Below are 20,465 nucleotides of genomic sequence, written 5' to 3'. Positions count from 1 at the left end.
GGTCCGCCTACCTTGCAGGCGCCCAGCGGCTCTGCCCCTCCCCCAACCGGGGCGATGTGTCTGGCGGGCCACTGTGCCTGTTTTGTCGGTGGTCACGGTTCCGCCTACCTTGCAGGCGCGTGGAGCAGCTGTGCCCCTCCGCGGTTGCTGGGCCTGACCTGCCGGTGGGTGCGCCTACCTTGCAGGCATGGGAGGTGGCTCTGCCGCTCCCCGGGTTGCTGGGCCTGATCTGCTGATGAGTTGCAAGTCTGCCTACCTTGCAGGCGCCCGGCAGCTCTGCCCCTCCCCCAACCAGGGCGATGTGTCTGGTGGGTTTCTGGGCCTGTTCTGTTGGTGGTCACGGTTCCGCCTACCTTGCAGGTGCATGGGGCAGCTGTGCCCCTCCGCGGGTTACTGGGCCTGACCTGCGGTGGGTGGCAGGTGCGCCTATCTTGCAGGCGCGGGGGTGGCTCTGCCGCTCGGCGGGTTGCTGGGCCTGACCTGCCAGTGGGTGGCAGGTGCGCCTACCTTGCAGGCGCGGGGGATGGCTTTGCCGCTCCGCGGGTCGCTGGGCCTGATCTGCTGGTGAGTCACAGGTCTGCCTACCTTGCAGGCGCGCGGCGGCTCTGCCCCTCCCCCATCCGGGGCAATGTGTCTGGCGGGCCTCTGGGCCTGTTCTGTCGGTGATCACGGTTCCTCCTACCTTGCAGGCGCGTGGGGCAGCTGTGCCCCTCCGCAGGTTGCTGGGCCTGACCTGCCGGTGGGTCGCAGGTCCGCCTACCTTGCAGGCGCGGGGGTGGCTCTGCCGCTCTGCGGATTGCTGTGCCTGTTCTTAGATATTAACTTTTTAAAAGTATCAATGTATTTGGAGATGTTCACACAATTACAATTTTTATAGACTACCACATCTGCATTAATATTTATTTATTTATTTATTTATTTTTAATATTTATTTTTTAAGTTAGGTGGACATAGTATCTTTGTTTTACATTTATGTGGTGCTTAGGATCAAACCCAGTGCCTTATGCATGCTAGGCGAGCACTCTACCATTGAGTCACAACCGCATCCCCTGCATTTATATTTAAATAAATGTTTCATAAATCAGGGTTATTTTACTTAAAAATACTAACATAAACTTTACATTTAGAAGTAAACTAAAGTACCTTTAATATTAAAATTTCATCTACATTTACACTGACATGGCCTTTCATATAGTATTATTCACATTCATAAAAATTAAAAGGACATAGAAGACAAAATTCAGATGGTTTATTCATTGATATATCTTGCTTTTTAATTTAAAAAGTCATGGTCCTACTAGAGAAATAGTTACTTTTTCATCTGATTTAATGATGAAAATTTTAGGAACTAGGGATGGATTCAGAGTAAGAAACAACCCCAGGAAATCACTGTCATACAACTTCATAAAAAAGATGTTTTTCAAAAGAAAGTAAACTTTGCAAAAATATTTCAATAGCTATCTAAGTAGCTTAATGGTAAATTATTTTAATGTAAGAGTAAACACTGGAATTTTTAAAGTGCTACAATAAAAATGATAAAAAATAAAATTTTTATTGAAAAACAAAATAACTAGATAGCCAAAATTTTTCCAGCTGCTATTCTGATTATATTTCAGATATTAGTAAAAACTATCGAATAGTATAAAAACCAAACTTGAAGACATATTGAAAATGATATCTGAACTATCTAGTGGGGTGTAAAGCTATCCAGATACATTTTAAGAACTGACAGATGTAATCTGTACTGTTCATAGTTTGTATTAACAGCAGGAGCTGCTACAGTGTACTTTTTTCCTAGTATAATAGAATGTTTTGACAAAACAGATCTTTGTTAAGAAGTAGAATAACTGTTACAGATTTCCTTGTGCTTATTACACCTTCAACATACAGTTTAATAAAATCTGTTAATTAAATTACATTTCAGGAAAATTTATTTCAAACCTAGTTTACTGAAAGAAATGAGGACTTTGATAGTTCTTCTCTACTTGGTTATTTTGTCTTAACAACATTTATAAAATATACTGCTAATGATGATGTGTATAGTATTAAGATTGAAAGTGAGCATAAATAGCATAAATACTTTAAATGTAACTGGAAGTGTTAATCAATAGAAATGTTTCACTGCAGAGTTTGGAATTACTGGCAGCAAGATTTAAACAGTATCTAAACAAGCTTTAAATGCTAGTGATAGTACTATATAATGCCTTTTAAAAAAGGAGAAAATACAATCTAGCAACCTAAATGACAGAAAAAGAGTTGTTTTTCCATCACCAAATTAAAGAGAGTATTTATTTATTTATTTATTTAGCAGTACTGAGAATTGAATCCAGGGGCACCACTGAGCTATATCTCTGGCCCTTTTTAGTTTTCAAGACAAGGTGTCACTAAATTGCCTAGGCAGGCTTTGAATTTGCAATCTTCCTGTCTCAAGGCTCCTGAATAGCTAGAATTACAGTCGTGTGTCATTGCACCTGGCCTAAAGACAATTTTGAGCCTGTATTACTATTGCAAACAATAGTTCTACAGTTCTAATATTTACATCACTTCATCTTTTTCCTTAAAAAAGTTTAATAAAACAAAACAAAAAAAACAACAACAAAAAATAGTTTAACATGTAAAATTAACCTGGTATATAAACCATTGTTACTTCGTAGAACAAATGCTTCAGGGAAATGGGAAAATGTCAAGAGATTCCTCAAGTCAACAATTTTGGTTGAAACTTAACCAGAACCACTTTAAATGAATTTATTTCATTTGTAACTATATTATAAAGTTAATATTTATAGATCTTTATAGTATCCTAACAGTCTCTTGATTTGGAGTTTTCCTACTCTGAAAAACAAACCATGTCTTTTCAATTCATTTCATTACACAATTGAAAACTAATTTGATGCAATTATATTACTTTACAAGGCATTAATAACAAAAGAACACTTGAACCTTTATGAAATGTTTCTAAAATGTGTTTCCTTCTTACTAAATTTCAAATAATTTATATTAGATAAAAAACAAATAAAAGAACACATGGTGTTCTGTGAGATTGTTACTACTGAGGTGATTAACAAACAAATTGTGCTACAAATTTAGCTAACTCTACACATATCCTGAAATGAATCTGTACCATATTTGCTTAGCCAAAGAAAGAAAATCAACTGTTTCTAACTCTATCATTACATGCATTTATAAAAAGTTATGGCAAGTATTATATTTCAATGAGCTTTCTGTCTCAAATAGAGTAAGAAAAAGTAAAATCATCATTATTCAAGAAATTGAAGAAAGTAAAACCACTGCAACCCATTTTTCATATGATTTTCCAGTTACACATTCTCTTTCAACATAAAACAATTATTATCTAATGTCAATTCCAAATCAAATATTATCCAATATTTCCTTTCCATATTTTAAGTCCTATAAATACCAGTTATAAAATAGCCACATATTCACTGAAATGCTTTGAGACATTAAAATAACCTAAATAATAGTATATTAGAAAGTAAGAAAGTTTACTATTATTGTTTCAAGTTTTCTTGTTATCCATAAAAGAAATAGACACTAAAATAAACAGTGCACTGAGAACATTAATATTTCTCCTAATAGAAATAATAACTTCTCTTCAATATATAATAATGGATTGTGACTATAAAAGGAAAACATTTCTAATAAGAGCAGAAATATATGCATGTGTGTTCTTTTTTATTTAAAAGAAGATTTTTGTAAAAATTCCTAAGGCTTTCAGTTAATATTTTTAAAAATTGGAGAATCAAAATGGAAAAATATTTGTTTTAAGAACTCAAACGTTGAATAATAACAGGTATAACAATGAAAGTATATTTTCTTATAGTGCAATATTGATTTTACCTGATTTCCTATTAATCAAATATCTTTGACTAATTTGTTAGATATCTAAGCTAACTCTAAACGACTCAAGTAATATCACCGTTTTCCAGTCTAAAGACAACACAAGATAATAGAGTAATGGCTAACTTTATTCAGAGTTAGTTTGTTAGATGTTTACATAAATCCCAAAATCCTAAAGTCTCTTATTTGTAAAGAAGTAGCTACCAACAGATTTATTGAGAAAATCATCATTTAGTTTAATGAAAAAAAATTGCATTTAGATTTCCAAACTTACACTATACTATCCAGTGTAAATGTGAAAAATACTACATTTTTATTTTAGCTATAATTATTCAAACTAATTACCACTTGTAGTTAAGACTATAATTTTTTAAAACCTAAATTAAAGCCAAACCTAAATTAAACCTAAAATCAAAGTTCCTATTTATTAACAAGTTTAACATCAATATGTTCTTTCTCTGACAATCGCCTATTAATAAAGAACTAAAGAACTTGACTCTATATACATTTGTCATTTTAAATTCAAATTCAATTCAAAACTAAGTGTATGTATAAATATATACACACACACCATGTATATACATGTAGTATATATGTATATATATTTATATATATATTTCACATAAAATGAGCTAATATATGACATTTTATTAATACAAAATCAAGTGCTTAAAATTGATATTGAAAAGAAACAATGCAAAGGAGAAAGTTCAGAGAATAATGTGAAAAAGCACATGAAAAGTTGTGTCATCTGTAATATGGGGAAATAAATGGCCTATTTTACATGAAAAAATTGATATTGTCCCATAATTAAACAAGTTTAAACAATTAAACAAGATTATAAAAGATGGTTTTAATCATGGGGCAATATCAATCACATACATATATAATTCCAATAAACTATCAGAAGTTGAAATACAATGGTCTTGTAACTAAAATGTGAAAAGAAAATTGGAACTTTAATAAAAAATATACTTTTGTTTAATTACAAAGCAATATTAATTTAAGCACCTGATATCTTATTAATAAAATGCCTTTTACTAAGTTTTTAGATATGCAAGCTCATTTTCATACTAGATAAAAACATTTGAATAACAATTTAACATACTTTTCAACAAATATTAATAGTAATGAAATAGAAATTTAAGACATTAAATAGCCATTTTTTTCAAATTATTAGTAGATATGGTGAATTAATTTCCCTAATTACAATTGACATAAATTCATCCTTAAATATTATCTTGTAAGATGTCCATTTGGATTCAATATATTATGAAAATAATATAAAGCATGAATTTAGAAAGAGAGCAAATGTTCTCCCTTAGAAAGTACTGAAGCTCCATCTAGAGGCTTTTCTCCCTATTACTGTCACTTGCAATATAAGTAATATCACCTAGAAATGTGAATAATATTAAAATGTCAGTGATTTCCTTTGTACCTACCCTTTTGTTATTCATAATGAGTTCTTGCCCTAACCTTCTTGGGGTAGCTCTAGCTCCATCACTGCCATCAAGTGGTAAAAACTAAAACTGAACCTAAAAAAGAGGAAAGAAAGCAAAGAAAGACAGGAAAAGAAATCCATGTGTTTTTTTAATCACTTATCCACCTTCTTTTTTAAGTTCAAGAAATGGATTTATATTTTTCTCCTATGCCATTTAGTCTTAGAAAAACTGTGGAAATAATAAAGTTGTATTTGTTTTTAAAAAACAGTAGCATTATATGTTGCCTTTAAATCTGAAACTGTTGCTTGGTATTTTTATATTTGGAAGATATATGAAAATACTTTGAATTAAACCTATTAAGTTAAATGATGTGTTTTCATGAACTACTGCACTGATAAAGATAAGAAACACAGCTAAGATTAACAAATTTCATAATACAGTAGTTATTAAAAGAGAAAAATAAAAACTATGATGTGACTAATAAGTATTTTCTATTCCTTCCTTATACAAATAACCTAGAATTTAATAAATTGAACACTCTTATTCTACCCTTAGGATGTAGCTGTAACAATGTTTCCTCAAAAGTCTTATTGGCCTAGGAAAACATCAGAATAAGATGTTTATATCCTTAACACTGAGGTAAGGATAAAAAACAAAAATTAACAATTAAAAAGCAAGGTGGGAATTCAATTCAAATAAAAATTACTTAATCTTTCCCTTTCATATGAACAGTTATTTCCTGAATTATGTTCCCAGAGTTAGGACTTTCAAAAAATAAAACTTCGACTACAGAACTTAGGAAAAAACACCAATAAAATGATGTCTCAGTTCAAGGAATACTGCTCTACCAGATGCACTATAATGGGAATATAGAGTTAACTTGGTAAGTCATATCATTTCAAAAATTTCCCCAAATTGTTAACAAACATTTATTAATAGGCACTTTTATTCATATATTTGTAACAGGAATCTCAGGCTGATCTCATTTCATTCTTTTGATTAGATTTTACTTTTTATGAGAAATTTGCTTATCACAGAAAAAACTGAAAAAAAATTGTAGTTTTGATTACAGGTCTGGATTTCCATGCTAAATTAACAATATAACAATAACAGTCCAAATCCCTACTATGTTTCAAGCATTGTTCTAAGTGTTTCACATGTATGGATTTATTAATATGTCTCTCAACAACCTTATAAGATAGGTGCTACTATTATTATATAGGTTAGGAAACCGAAGCATAAAGGGATTAAATAACAATGCATAGTCACAAAAACAAGCAGTCAGCGTGGGTAGTCCTCACTCTTAATCTCTCTCATATAAGGCAAGCTTTCTGAATTTAGTACTACTGACATCTTGGACCACATAATCTTTTGTTGTAGGGAGCTCTTCTGTGCATTGTAGGATGTTTAGCAGCACCCCTAAATTATATCATCCAATGCCAGTAGCATGGCCCCACTGGTAACTCCCTCTCCAGTTTGGATAACCAAAAATGTCTCCAAACAAGTGTCTCCACTGTCAAATATCCCTGGGGGAGACAAAACTGCCCTCAGCTGAGAATCAATGAGATAAGATAATAATTTTATAACATTGCAGACGCAAACGATGAACAACTTACCTGAAATTAGTTTTTTTCAATTTAAAATTATTTACTGCAACACAGAAATGTATACATATATGGATAGTCCAGAACAGTAATACCCTAAAAGTCTTATAATTAAACAAATAATGTATGATATGATACGAAACCACAAGGTACAAAGTTGATAATGCAAGTTTATATAGGTTAATTTGAAAATAATGGAGATCCATATAATTCATGAAACTTTAAAAACAATCACCTCTGGAAAATGAGATAGAGGATAAAATAGGAGAGTATTACCTTTTACTCTAAATATTTTTGTATTATATTTAACATTTTTCTTTGCTTCTTCCTTGTATTTGTTTACAATGCTGGTGATGGAACTCAGTATATTGGCCAAGCAATTTTTTCTTCCCATGGTACTGGGGATCAAGCCCCAAAATCGAACCTTGTGCATGTGAGGCAAGCACTCTACCAACTGAGCTACATCCCCAGCCCTATTTTGAGACAAGGAATCAAGAAGTTGCTAAGGCTGGCCTTGAAACTGAGATCTGCCTCAGCCTCCTGATTTGCTGGGATTACTGGCATGTACCACCATGCCCAGGTTTACTATGCTTTTTAAAAACCAAATTTTAGGAAAACTTTTTCTTTTTGACATGAATATGTCAGTTACACTTATGAAGTGAGCTGTTTTTCACATATTTCTCATTATGTTCTGTATAGACTTACATTTTCTAGACACTTCATGTAAGTGGAAGGAATAAGTTTTTTCTGAAGTTGTGAAATAGATTTTACTCAAGTGTCAGATTTGATAGCCAAAAAACTTTTATTTATTTATTTCTAAAAAATATCTACTTTATTATTTTTTTAATATATTTATTTATTTATTTATTTTTATGTGGTGCTGAGGATCTAACCCAGTGCCTCACAAGTGCTAGGCAAGTGCTTTATTGCTGACCCACAACCCCAGTCCCAAAATCTTTTATTTTTTTGGCAGAAAAATTTTGCTGTTAAAATTCTTTCTAAAATTTATTAGATGCTTCAGTTTCTCCTCAATGTGGAATACATTTTTAAAAATATTGATAAGGAGTCCATTTAATACACACATATCCTAAAGTTTGGAATTCCACCTGTAAATGCAAATTCATCTTCCAAAATCCTTTGGCATAACCCTTAACTTCTCTTTCACAGTCCACACAAAATTCATTAGCAAATCCTGTTCATTTTTGCTTTAAAAGTACACTCTGAATCTGAACACAATTACCAGTAATACCATGTATCATTATCAGTATTTGTTTTAAGCCACCATAATTTTTTGCCTGGTTCATTATAAAATCTATTTCACAACTTCTGCCCCAGCTTGGCATCTACCTTCAGCAGTCTATTTTTAGCATAGCAGCCAGACTAAGATGAAAAAAAGATCCAGTCAAAAGCCTCCAATAGTTTTCCACTTTACTCAGATCAAAAAGTAAAGTCCTTATGGGGGTATCTTCAGAATTACAATTAATACCTTCAACTTATAACAACCTAATTTAACTTACTACACTAGGTAACCACTTAGAATATAACTAAAATAGATATTAAACAAGAAAGAAAAAGGGAATCATAATGATATACTATAAAACAACAACAACAACAACTAAATGGCTAGAAGTGTAGTTCAGTGGTAAAGTACTCATCAAGCAAATGCTAAAGCACTGGCTTCAATCCCCTACACCACCAAAAGCAAACAAACAAAAACCAAGAAAACACAAAATCAGACAGACAGTAATGGAAACAATGAGGGACAAAAACACAAGATACAGAAAACAACATGAAAGGACACTACCAAGAAAACAAGTCCAGAAAGGTGAAAATATCTGCAAATCATATAATAAGGAGTACATATAATAAGGAGTCAATATCCTGAATGTATCAAGAACTCGAACAACGACAAGGAGACAATCCAATTTTAAAACAGGCAAAGGACTTGAATGCAATTCTTCAAAAAAGATACACAAATGGCTATTAAGTATATGAAAAGATACTCAACATTAATCATTAGGAAAATGTAAACCAAAACTACCACTTCATACCTAGAATGGTTATATTTTAAAAAGTAGAAAATAACAAATGTTTGTGAGGATGTGAAAAAATTTGAAAAGCTTATACATTACTGGAGGAAAAATAAAATGATGATACTGATGTGGAAAACAGAAGGACATTTACTCAAAAGGTTAAAACACTTCATTAACACATGATTTAGCAATTCCACTTCTAGGTATATACCCAAAAGAACTGAAAGCAAGGCCAGTCAGTGGCACACACTACTTGGGAGTCTGAAGCAGGATGATTACTAGTTCAAAGCCAGCCTGGGCAACTTATCAAGACCCTGCCTCAAAATAAAATTTAAAAAGGGCTAGGGATGTAGCTCAGTGATACAACACTTGTCTAGGAAATGCAAGGACCTGGGTTCAAACTCCAGTACTGCAAAAATAAAAATAAGATTAAAGGGGGGGGGGGAGAGGAGGAAGAGGAGGAGGAGGAGGATTGAAAGGAAGGACTCAAGTGAAACTTGTACATCAATGTTCATAGCTGCATTATTCACAACAACCAAAGGTGAAAACAACCATAATTGTTATCAATAGATAAATGGATAAATAAAAGTGTTATATACATAAAATAGATTCCAGTCATAAAAAGGATTGAAATACTATATGTTCTACCACATGAATGAATCTCGAAAACATTAAGTAAAATAAGCTAGATACAAAAAGACAAACATTGTACAATTTCACTTATATGAAGTATCTAGAACAGGCAAATTCATAGATAGAAAGTAGAATAGAAGTTACTAGTTTACCAGGAGAGAGAATGGGAGACAGACTTTCAGTATGGGGTTATGGAAAAGTTTTGGAAATAGAACATGGTGATAGTTTTGCAACATTTGACAATGAGTTCTAATCCTAAAGATGTTTAAAATGATAATTTCTTGTTATATACATTTTACCATAATTTCTTTTTAAAAAGTCAAAGTCCTTACAATCACATCTAGACCTCCAAAATCCTCAAAATGTCCTATGATGTCACAGGGACCTGATGACTCATTATCTCTGAACTCATCCCCAACCACTATTCCTCTGGCTTTCTCCACATTCATGCCTCCTCCTTGATGTTTCTTGAACATACTGGCCATAGTCATGCTCAGAGCCTTTGCATTTGCTGATCCCTCTGCCTGATATGGTCTTTCCACTCATCTTCATGATTCACATCCTCTCTTCTTCATTGTTTTTGTTCAAATATCAATCACTCTGTGAGGACTTCCCTATCTACCCCCACCTAAAACTGCAGTTTTCCACAATTCATTTCCCCCAAAACATCCCTATTGCACTCTTCCACTACATGTTTCTCTATAGAATTTGAACTATCTGGTTAATATATGTTCCACAGATTTTCAATCTCTTCCAGTAGAATGTAAACACCAAAGAGGCAGGAATTTTAAACTGTTTTGTTTAGTGCTGTGTCTCTAAAGTCATGACAGGCACATATTGAGCAATCACTAAATAACTGTTAAATTAATGAATAGTAAATGACTCTAAATACTAATATCAGACTATTGATATAAGACTTTCCACTTCTTAAATCTTCAAAATTAGAAAGGGCTTTATTTTTACTCTAAAGTCTATTCTATCCATCTAAATATAATTAAAGCCTGTTACTTTATTACTGACTCCCTCCCCCTTTGCTATGTTTAATTTAGCATTGAAGATCATTATTACTATTTCTGTAAAGTTTAAAGTTTCATTTAAATTCAAGTTTCCTTACTCACTTTAATAGATGACAAAATTATATACTGAAAAATATTATATAATGATTGATAAAGCAAGGCTTCTAATTTCCAATGCAATTTTCTCTCTCTAGGATATTTTCCTTCAATTAAAAAATTTTTTTGAATTAATACATAAAACATGAAAATTGTACATATTAATGAAGGACCTTATGCTTTCCCTTATTTATTTATTTATGTTACTGGAGATAGAACTCAGGAGCACTTATACTGAGCCATATCCCCAGCCCTTTTTATATTTTATTTAGAGACAGGGTCTTACTAAGTTGCTTAAGGCCTCGCTAAATTGCTGAGGCTGGCTTTGAACTCACAATCCTCCTGTCTCAGCCTCATGAGCCACTGGGATTACAGGCAGGAGTCATCACCATATCTGGCTTCTTCCTTTAGTTTCTTATTTTAAATTATTGTTGTTTAAACTCATACAGGAATTAGAATCAGAGGGTCTTTAATTCTGTATGTCATGAAGCACAATCCATTAGTAAGATATTTCAGTTTTGTTCAAGTTGCCAAACTATATCCTACTTGCTCCCAAAACCTATTTCTTTCTGGTTCTTCCTGATTATCCTAAGACAACAAACAGCATATACACAGGTAAAAGTCAATTTAAACAAATTTTCAAATACACTTACAAGAAGCAAAACACATTAATATCTCTCACTAACTAGAGCTATTAAAGATAACTATTGTCTCAAAATCTGTTTCACATAATTGTAAACTCTGCTATGTATAAGAAGTGCTATTGAGCAGGACAGTTTGTGCTTTACTTCTAAGTACTGGATGGGTCCAGTCACATGAATTTATTTCCATCTATTAACTTCTACTCTTTTTAAATCTTTATATGTTGGGTGTTTCTCTTATAAACAGCATATATCTTTGTTTTGCCATTTTAAAAAAAATTGTTAACTTTTGTCTTTAACAAGATGATTTTGTACATTTAAAGTGGTTTATTAATACATCTGATCCTGGCCTTTTATATTTCTTTTTGTTTTCTTTTTTCTTTCTTTCTTTTTCTTCCTTCTTGTTTTCTTTCTTTCTTTCATAAGTGTTCTTTTTGACTATTTCTTCATAGAGTCTTTCCCCTACTTCCCATCATACTTATTTTGAAGTTACAGGTTCTATTCTATTAATGGCTACTCCAGTTAGTTTGAAATACATATTAAATTTGACAAAGTCTAAAGTTAATTATCTTCTTCCTCCTCTTAAAACTATAAGAACCTTAAAATAACCTGAACTCTGATCACTTCCTCCAAACTTATATACTGCTGTCACCCAAACTTTTAGTTTTATCCTATTTGCCCTTTCCAAAAAATCAGATATTTCTCTTATACAGTCAAGTTTGCTATGGATTTACTTACATACTTATCATTACACTAATTTTTCCATCTTGCATCTCAGACTTTCCCCATGACAATCACTTTCCTTCTTCCTGAAATTTAGCCTTGGTATGTGCTTCAAAAAGGAACTGTATCTTATTAACTCTGTTTCTGTTATTTATCTGGAAATGTCTTTATTTTGTTCTCTTTCTTGAAAGACAGATTCACTTTGTATAGAATTCTAGAGTTAAGGTTATTTTCCTTGGTGCCCTTAAGACAATACACCCTTTTCCCCATTGTTGCTCTTCAAATTTTATCATTCTGAAAGTTATTTAGTAAATTAATATTCTCATTTTCCTCCTTTACAAAGTTGTTTAAAGGAGGTCAGTAGGAAAACAACGACAAAAATTTCATGTTTCTTAATAAGTATTGAAATATGAGATTTCTTTTTGAAAGTAATAATGTAGAAATAGCACTAAAACTAGAAAGTAGACAGAAACAGGAAATTCTCCCTTAACAACAGACTGATAAACACTTAATAATAAAGGATCTGCAACTAATCAAGTGGGAAGAAAGTACTTGCAACCCTGTCAAATATTGCTCCTGTCCTTCCATGATGAATATTTTTCTTTGTAGATCTTGACAAACTCCCTCCCTTGTCAGCATCTCTATCTAAAGTTGACAGACCAAAGATTTATTTTCAAACATGGATCACAATGGAATATAAAGTTGATTTGATTTCTGCTACGTTACTGCCACAAAAATATTTCTAAAATTATTTTCTCAGGCATAATTAGTATGTTCACTGATTAACAAATAAAATTATCAGCCAAACAATTTAGACTCTTATCCTAAATATTTTTGGAGATGTTTTGCCTAATTTGTCTATATTTATGATCTCTTTCCACATTTTATGTCATACTAAAGTTTGAAAGAATAGCTTCTAGACTTTTCTCCTAACTTCATTGAGTTACAATTGACAGTTTAAAATTATAGCATTGTAAACCAGGCACTGTGGAGCACATCTGTAATCCTACTGGCTTGGGAGGCTGAGGCAGGAGGATTGCAAGTTCAAAGCCAGTCTCAGCAAAAGCGAGACACTAAACACCTCAGCAAGACCCTGTCTCTAAGTAAAATATTTTTTTAAAAAGGGTTAAGGCTGTGGCTTAGTGGTAGAGTACCCCTGAGTTCAATCTCCAGTACACACACACACACACACACACACACACACACACACAAATTACAGCACTGTAATATCTAAGTTGCAAACTTGATACTTTGGCTTGTCTTTTTGTTTGTTTGAGACAGGGTCTCAATAAATTGCTTAGGGCCTCGATAAATTGCTGAGGCTGGCCTTGAACTTGTGATCCTCCTGCCTCAGTCTCCTAAGTGACTGGGATTATAGATGTATGACACCATGCCCATCTGATAAGTTGAATCTGATACACGTATATACATTGTGAAATATTCACCACAATCAAACTAATTAACATATATTACCTCACATAATTAAATTTGTTAAAAAGTTTCTAAACTTTCACGCCCTATAGAATAGGATAAGTGCTTTAGTTTACACTGATACAACTCTGGCCATAGAAATATAAATAATAATCAGTCTAATCATACATGGTGGCATAATGCGTTTGAACTTCTTACATATTTAGAGATATTTAGAAAACCAATGACTACTAGTGAATGTTTTCCTTCAAACATTAGATCTGTCTCATGAACAATTCAAGCATAACTAGAAATAAAAAAATATGTCTGGATGTCAAGCATCAAAGCAATGAACTATTTATCTTAACAACAACATAATTCACTTTCAGGAGCTAAAACCATTTCAAAGAGTCATATCTGTTCTTCTCTTTGCTATATATTTATAATAACCAACTTAGAAGTTTTCAAGTCCTATGAGAAGTCAAAAGAAAAGAACATTTGAAAAAAAGATTTTGAAGACTCTTTTAACTAAATAGTAGCCTAGAAAAACTGACATGAAAAATAATTCAAGTTTTAAGCTCCTTCTTTTTAGGAACATTAGATATGCTGTGCTTTTTTAAAGTAACTTGTCATAACTGATTTGTGTCCATGTTACAACTCTTCTAAAATTACTTTTAAAAGAGTCTAACATGAGAGTTTTCCTATAGAAGTAATTTAAATTACTTGTATAGAAAGTGTCAATAGGGCTGGGGATGTAGGTCAGTGGTACAGAGCTTGCCTACCATGTAGAAGGCCTTAGAGTTTAGCCCCCAACACTGCAAGGAAAGGGAGGAGAGGGAACAGAAATGGAGGGAAGGGACAAAGATAGGTGGAAGGAAGGAAAAGGGGAGGTGCCAAGAGGGGAGGGAAAAGAATGAGTCATTAAAACAAAACAACAAGTGGTACAAATATAAATATATGGCATAAAAGTTCTAAAAAAAAATTCTACTAAGCTTTAGAATTTTAGTTACATCAAACTGGATATTATGACTGTATAGAATAACTAGTGCATAAAAAGTTCCACGGTGGCCTGGCTGAAACCAAACCCAGGGGTGGATGGCATGGAGAGAATGCATAGTGGGCTCAAGTGGGACCAGATTGAGCTTGCGCTGCTTCAGGACACACAGCATAGAGAAGGGGCAGAGACTCCCCAACAGGGGGGCAGTGTGAGCTCATGAGGCCTGTGGGAGCTGGTGAAGATGGTTCCCCCCAACCGCCCCCAGCCAGTCTGCAGTGGTTTGCTCTGTTGCCTGGTGCAGGTTCCAGTTCCAGACCAAACACAGACCAAACCACAGCCTGTGTGGGTATGGCTGGGCAAGCTGTGGTTGAGGTGGCAATAGCCAAAGAAGTCTTGGAGGAGCCAAGGGCTGCCCTTCAGCCATACTAGGGGGTGGTCCTGGAAGAAGTATGCAGGGTTGTGGCAACATTGTCTGAAGACATGAAACCAGGCCCTAATCCTTATGGCATTCTTTGGGAGTTGGTGATATGTACAGCTATTGGATTTTTTGCTGTTCTCTCATTTTTGTGGAGACGTTTTCAATCTGTGAAAAGCATAAAGGCTATATGTGGGAAGAGAAAGAAAGCTTGCTCTAAAACTTTCTGGACTAATTGAAGAAAAATGTGAACTACTTGAAAAAGTTAGCTTTGTTCAAAAAGAGCATGAAGGCTTAGAGTCATCTTTAAAGGATGGTGGTTTTGAGAAGGGTTCAACAGAAGCACAAAATTTGGAGGCAACATATGAATAGCTAGATAAGTCCAAATCTAAATGTGGGAATGAATTACTCTTTCTAGGAAAAGAGCTAAAAGAACAGAAAGTTGAACATTCTAAACAGGATGAAATATTGGCGGATATATCAAAAAGGATAAAAATCCCTAGAAGACGAATCAAAATCCCTCAAATCACAAATAGATAAAGCTAAAACAACCCTCAGAATATTTCAAGTGAATGAAGAAGGACTTATGCTGGCAATAAAAGAGGCTTTGAATGAAAATTCCCAACTTCAGTAGAGTCAGAAACAGACTTTAAAACAAGAAGCTAAAGTATGGAAGGAACAAGTACGTGTCCACGATAAAGAGAAAATACCATTTGAAGACTTTAAAGTACATGCAGAAAAAGTTCTAAGTGATAAAGAAAATCACATCGAATCTGACTGAATGCTTGCTGAAGATGAAAGATAGGTCTTCTCCAAGCACAGGAGCCCAAACAGATGATGGTAACTTGGAATTGGAAATGAAGAGCAGCAAATCAGAAACTGGTGCTCACTTAGATAATCAACCAAAAGGAGCTTTGAAGAAACTGGTTAATGGTGCTAAACTAAAGGCCCCTTTAAAAATCTTAGAAAGAGAAAGAAGTCAAATTTTTACTTTATTATCTGAAGTAGAGAAAACAAAGGAAGACCTTATAGAACATACTAAAAATCTAAAGACTGAACAAGCATCTTTGCAGTCAGAAAATACACAGCTTGAAAGTGAGAATCAGAAGCTTCAGCAGAAATATAAAGCCATGATGGAATGATATCAAGAAAGTATAATGAAACTCCACAGGAAATTAAGTGCAGAGGAAAATTACCAGGTACAGCAAGAGGAAAAACTTCCCAAAGTGGAAGAAATGATCAGCCATACAACTGAACAGCTGGAGACCTACAGAGAGTAAGCCAAATATCTTGAAGAAGAATTGGAGATAACTATTCATTTCTCTCAGGGACAGATTATTTCCTCTGAGAAAAAAAAGCACATAATAGTGAGTTGGCAGCTTGGATTACTGAAAGAAACCTCAATTATTTAAGGAAACAAAATGCTCGCAACACACAAAAATTAACTGAAAAGGAGTTTAAATTTAAACTTTCAGAAAAAGATCCATTTGCACTTTATGCTTCAAATACAGCATTTGGCAGAAAGCATTCCCCAAATTGTCCCTCGCCTTTGGGCCCACCTTCATCTGAAATGAGACCTCCTCATTTGGAAAAGAAAGGTCCACTCACACTCTCACCTTTGGGAGGAGGAAGAGGCTCAAGGGGCCCAGAGAATCCTCTGGACCATCTGACTAGCAATGAAAAGAAGAGACTCACATTATGATAGGTTAACCGATCCTCAGAAAGCACCTTCTGACATCGGGTCCCTGTTATCTCCATGGGGACAGGCACATAGGATAATGATCCCTCCACCAGGCCAACCATATTCTGATCCACGTCTTTCTCTAAAAGGCAAGATGGATGTTATTCTAATTATGATAGACCACCAGGTCCAGCAGAACTCAGAAGTTCTAATATGCCTTCTTCAGATAAAGTGGATGGGCCTAAGTCTTTAGAAACAGAATCCAGTAGAAAGGATACCAAAGTCAATCTTGGTGATTCCAGTGTGCCTGATTCATCTCTCCCTGCTGAAAACCAAGCAACTGGTTCTGCCTCTGTTTTTGTACCTTTCCCTCTACTCAGAGGTCCCTTGTTTCCAGTGGATCCAAGTAGTCAGTTCATGAGAAGAGAACCTTTTTTCCCTCCATGTCCTCCAGGAAACATGTATGGAGCATTTCAAGATTATATTCCACCAGGCCCACCATCCCCTCCATTCCCAATGGGACCCCAGTGTTTTCCTCAGTATCTCCCCCAAGAGCTGGATTTCCCCTGCTCCCCATTCTCACCACCCCTTCCATTCCCAATGGGACCACAGTGTTTTCCTCAATATCTCCCCTCAAGAACTGAATTTCCACCCCTCCTTCCCCCACATTCTGAAAGTAGAAGTGAGTTCCCTTCATGTTTGATTCCACCTTCAAATGAGCCTGCTACTGAACATCCAGAAACATAATAAGGAACCTGACAATAGTTTTGATCTCTCTTCAAAGTTATTTGATTTAGCTCTTATTTTTAGTTTAAGTATCTGCTATTACTTCAGTGATTTTACTTTTGTTCCAATTTAAGCTTAATGGAATTATAATTCTTAGAATAGTATTTTGTAAATAAAGATTTAAATATGAATCTTATGAGTAAATTACTTCCATTTTATTTTATTCTGGATGGTATAACTTAATTTGATTAATCCACTATTACATAAACAACAATGGGAGTTCTATATTTGTAATCTTGCAGGTGGGGATTTTTTTTTTAACATTTTTTAGGTGTAGATGGACACAACACAATGCCTTTATTTTATGTGGTGCTGAGGATCAAACCCGGGTCCTACTCATGCTAGGGGAGTGCTCTACCGCTGAGTCACAATCCCAACCCAGTTGGGGATATTTTAAACTCCAAACAAAGGCTGTGCCTTTATGCCAAGAAATGTATTTACTATGATTGCTGCAAATGTTAAAGTAACACTATGCTTAATAAAATATTTTAATTGATTTAAAGTCTTGTTTGGCATTAATAATAAAAATCAGCTAGTTTTTCCATAAAAAATAACTTGAACTTATTAAGAATAAACAAGAAAACATGACTGAATAATATATCATGTAAACAGGAGGTTTCAAGTACAAAAAAAAAATCCAGTTCTCAAAAAATTTTTAGGAATTGGAAACCACAATTTGAGCTCACTCTATCCCAATTTTCCATTATATCTACTTTTTTATGTCCATTTTCATAAAATAATTAGAATTGCATCCGGCTGTGGTTCACTGATATTTTGAGTGTCCTAGTCTTTGTTTGGCTTTCAAGGAGACTTTTGTAAAATATAAATGAATTATTAGAACACTGAAATGAAAAAAAACAAAGATATAATTCCATATTTTGTTATTGTTAGATTCGATAGTCATGACTCTGCCAAACTACTATAAAATTTTAAAAACTCTTACTCTCAATTTCTATATCAATGCAAACAAGTAACAATTTGCAAAGCTGCACCAGTCCAGAGACTATTGGACTATGTTTTGACTATTGGACTAACACTTTAAACTATGTTTTCCCCATAGAGATCAAGAAAGAACATTTATTAAAGATACTTTAAGAATTAGTGGTTAAAGCTTTATTCAAGTGTTAAATATTCTCTTAACTTTTTTGTGTGAAGAGTATACATTGAAGTCTAAAATAAATGCCGTAATATGACTTTCTTCTTAAAAATAAGAAGCAGCTTTATCACATTTGAGGGCCAGTGAAAAGTCTGAATGATATTTGAGCATACAATTAACTTAAATGAGAAAAAGTTGGGCCTTGAAAAAAGAAACTCTACAAGTTTAATAAATCTAATCTTTCTGTTTTCCCTCAAGAGTTACACTAGTTGTTAAATAAATCCTATAAATAATTCTTACTTGACAGCATAAAACAATACGTGCTCTAAATGAGTAGACAGAAAGTCTCTATAAAATGATCACTCACTCATTTTTAATTCAGAACTACTTTTACCTTAACTTCTACTGGATAATAGTTGCTGATATAGCTCATGTTTTACAACAAGAAACTGGAAATAAGGTAATTTCAGATTGAAAACAGAACTGAAATGCCTAAATACCATGATACAGTCTTGTAAAAAGTTTTTGCTTCAAAAGAATAAAAAGCTGAAAGGTCCTTCTAAATATGACACCATTTATCAAATCAGCTTCCAACTTTGATTATAACTCTATAAACCACAGTTAAATAAAATAAAACAATATTAAAAATTGGCAATTTATAGAATAAGCCTTAAGGAAATATTAAGTCCAAAAATGAAATTAGTATATACAATACATATTTATGTGCACATTACCTAAATAATAGGGCTACCTGTTATTATAAAAATCAAAATTCTCACAACCAAAGAAGAATCTTTCTTCCAATATTTGAGCTGTCATAATTAAAGGAATAGTCTTTCCTACATGACTTATGAGGACAAATAGAGCATCAATGAATGAAACAGGTATCTGATTAAGTTTTAGTAAGCACTAACAATAACCTAAAAAGAAAAAGACTATATCTCCATTATCAAATAAATTAAGCCAAAAATAGATAACCAACAACAATTAGACCTAAATTATTTTCTAATGTTGTATTCATTACCAGGATTCTTTCATTCTATAGTGGTCTTAACAAAGGCCTGAAATACTTCTTAGCACTTGCCTAGCATCTGTTCTTCTACAATAGAGAATATAGGTGGAATAGAATTTTGCTGAAATGCATTAAATTCACATATTGAGGGATATCAATATTCCTCCAATATGCTATGAACCTAAAGGCACTGATATTGGGTAAAAAAAATTGTGTTAAAAACAAATTTGAGATAAACTGTAAAGTAATAGAATGTGATATCATTAATAAAATTATTTTTAATAATTGTTAAGACCACAGTTTTATGCTCATCATTTTAAAACAAAGAAAATGTTAGAAAAAATTGTGGAGATGAAGGTTTCTCTAGCTTTCATACAATTTTTAATAGTAATCTGTCAACTGGACAGGCCTTAATACTTTTCCATTATAAAGAAGTTATACTTAACCTCACTAGTTAAAATTAAAATAAGATAAAATTTTTCATCCTCAAGAATATAGAAAATGCAAAAGTGTTAAACAAGAAAATTAAATAGTGATTAGCATGTGGGGAGCATAAATTAGCACTGCCACTTGGAAAAGTTGGCTGTGTCTAACAAAATATGACGTAGCCTATGATCCAGAATAATCCACTTGTAGGCACATAACCCAGAGTAGGCTAAGATATACAATATAAAAATATTCTTTATTAAACTTTTTGATTGAGTTCTACAGTAGCAGATTTCATTTAATATTTATAACTCAAACCCAACAATATATATTTCATGCAAAAATAAATACCATTTACTCTGACACTTTTTACTACGTTCTGTTCTCTTTTAAAATGCAGATTCCAAACTACTAAACTGATTTTATTAATGCTCTTTGGAAAACACTGCCTGGAAAAACTAGTGATACATACATAACAACATCTATAAGTCTGTTCATTGTGGCATTGCTTAAAATAGAGAAAATAACTGAATATAACTTTAATGTCCATTAATAGGTAAAAAACTAAAATGTGAAATGCAATGCAGTTATCAGTT

General features: G+C 33.5%; 1 protein-coding gene and 1 pseudogene across 1 annotated transcript in view; one reads left to right on the top strand and one right to left on the bottom strand.

The window, feature by feature from the left end:
• The window catches only part of Dnajc1 (DnaJ heat shock protein family (Hsp40) member C1), a 227,311-nt gene that overhangs the window by 165,590 nt on the left and 41,256 nt on the right, over window positions 1–20,465 (bottom strand). The window lies entirely within an intron of this gene.
• LOC143379487 (melanoma inhibitory activity protein 2-like) lies at window positions 14,695–17,296 on the top strand (annotated as a pseudogene).

Source organism: Callospermophilus lateralis, chromosome 13 (genome assembly GCF_048772815.1).
Source record: "Callospermophilus lateralis isolate mCalLat2 chromosome 13, mCalLat2.hap1, whole genome shotgun sequence".
In the NCBI taxonomy this organism is placed as follows: domain Eukaryota; kingdom Metazoa; phylum Chordata; class Mammalia; order Rodentia; family Sciuridae; genus Callospermophilus; species Callospermophilus lateralis.
Note: the sequence above shows the minus strand (reverse complement) of the source record. Positions and strands in the feature narration are given on the sequence as shown.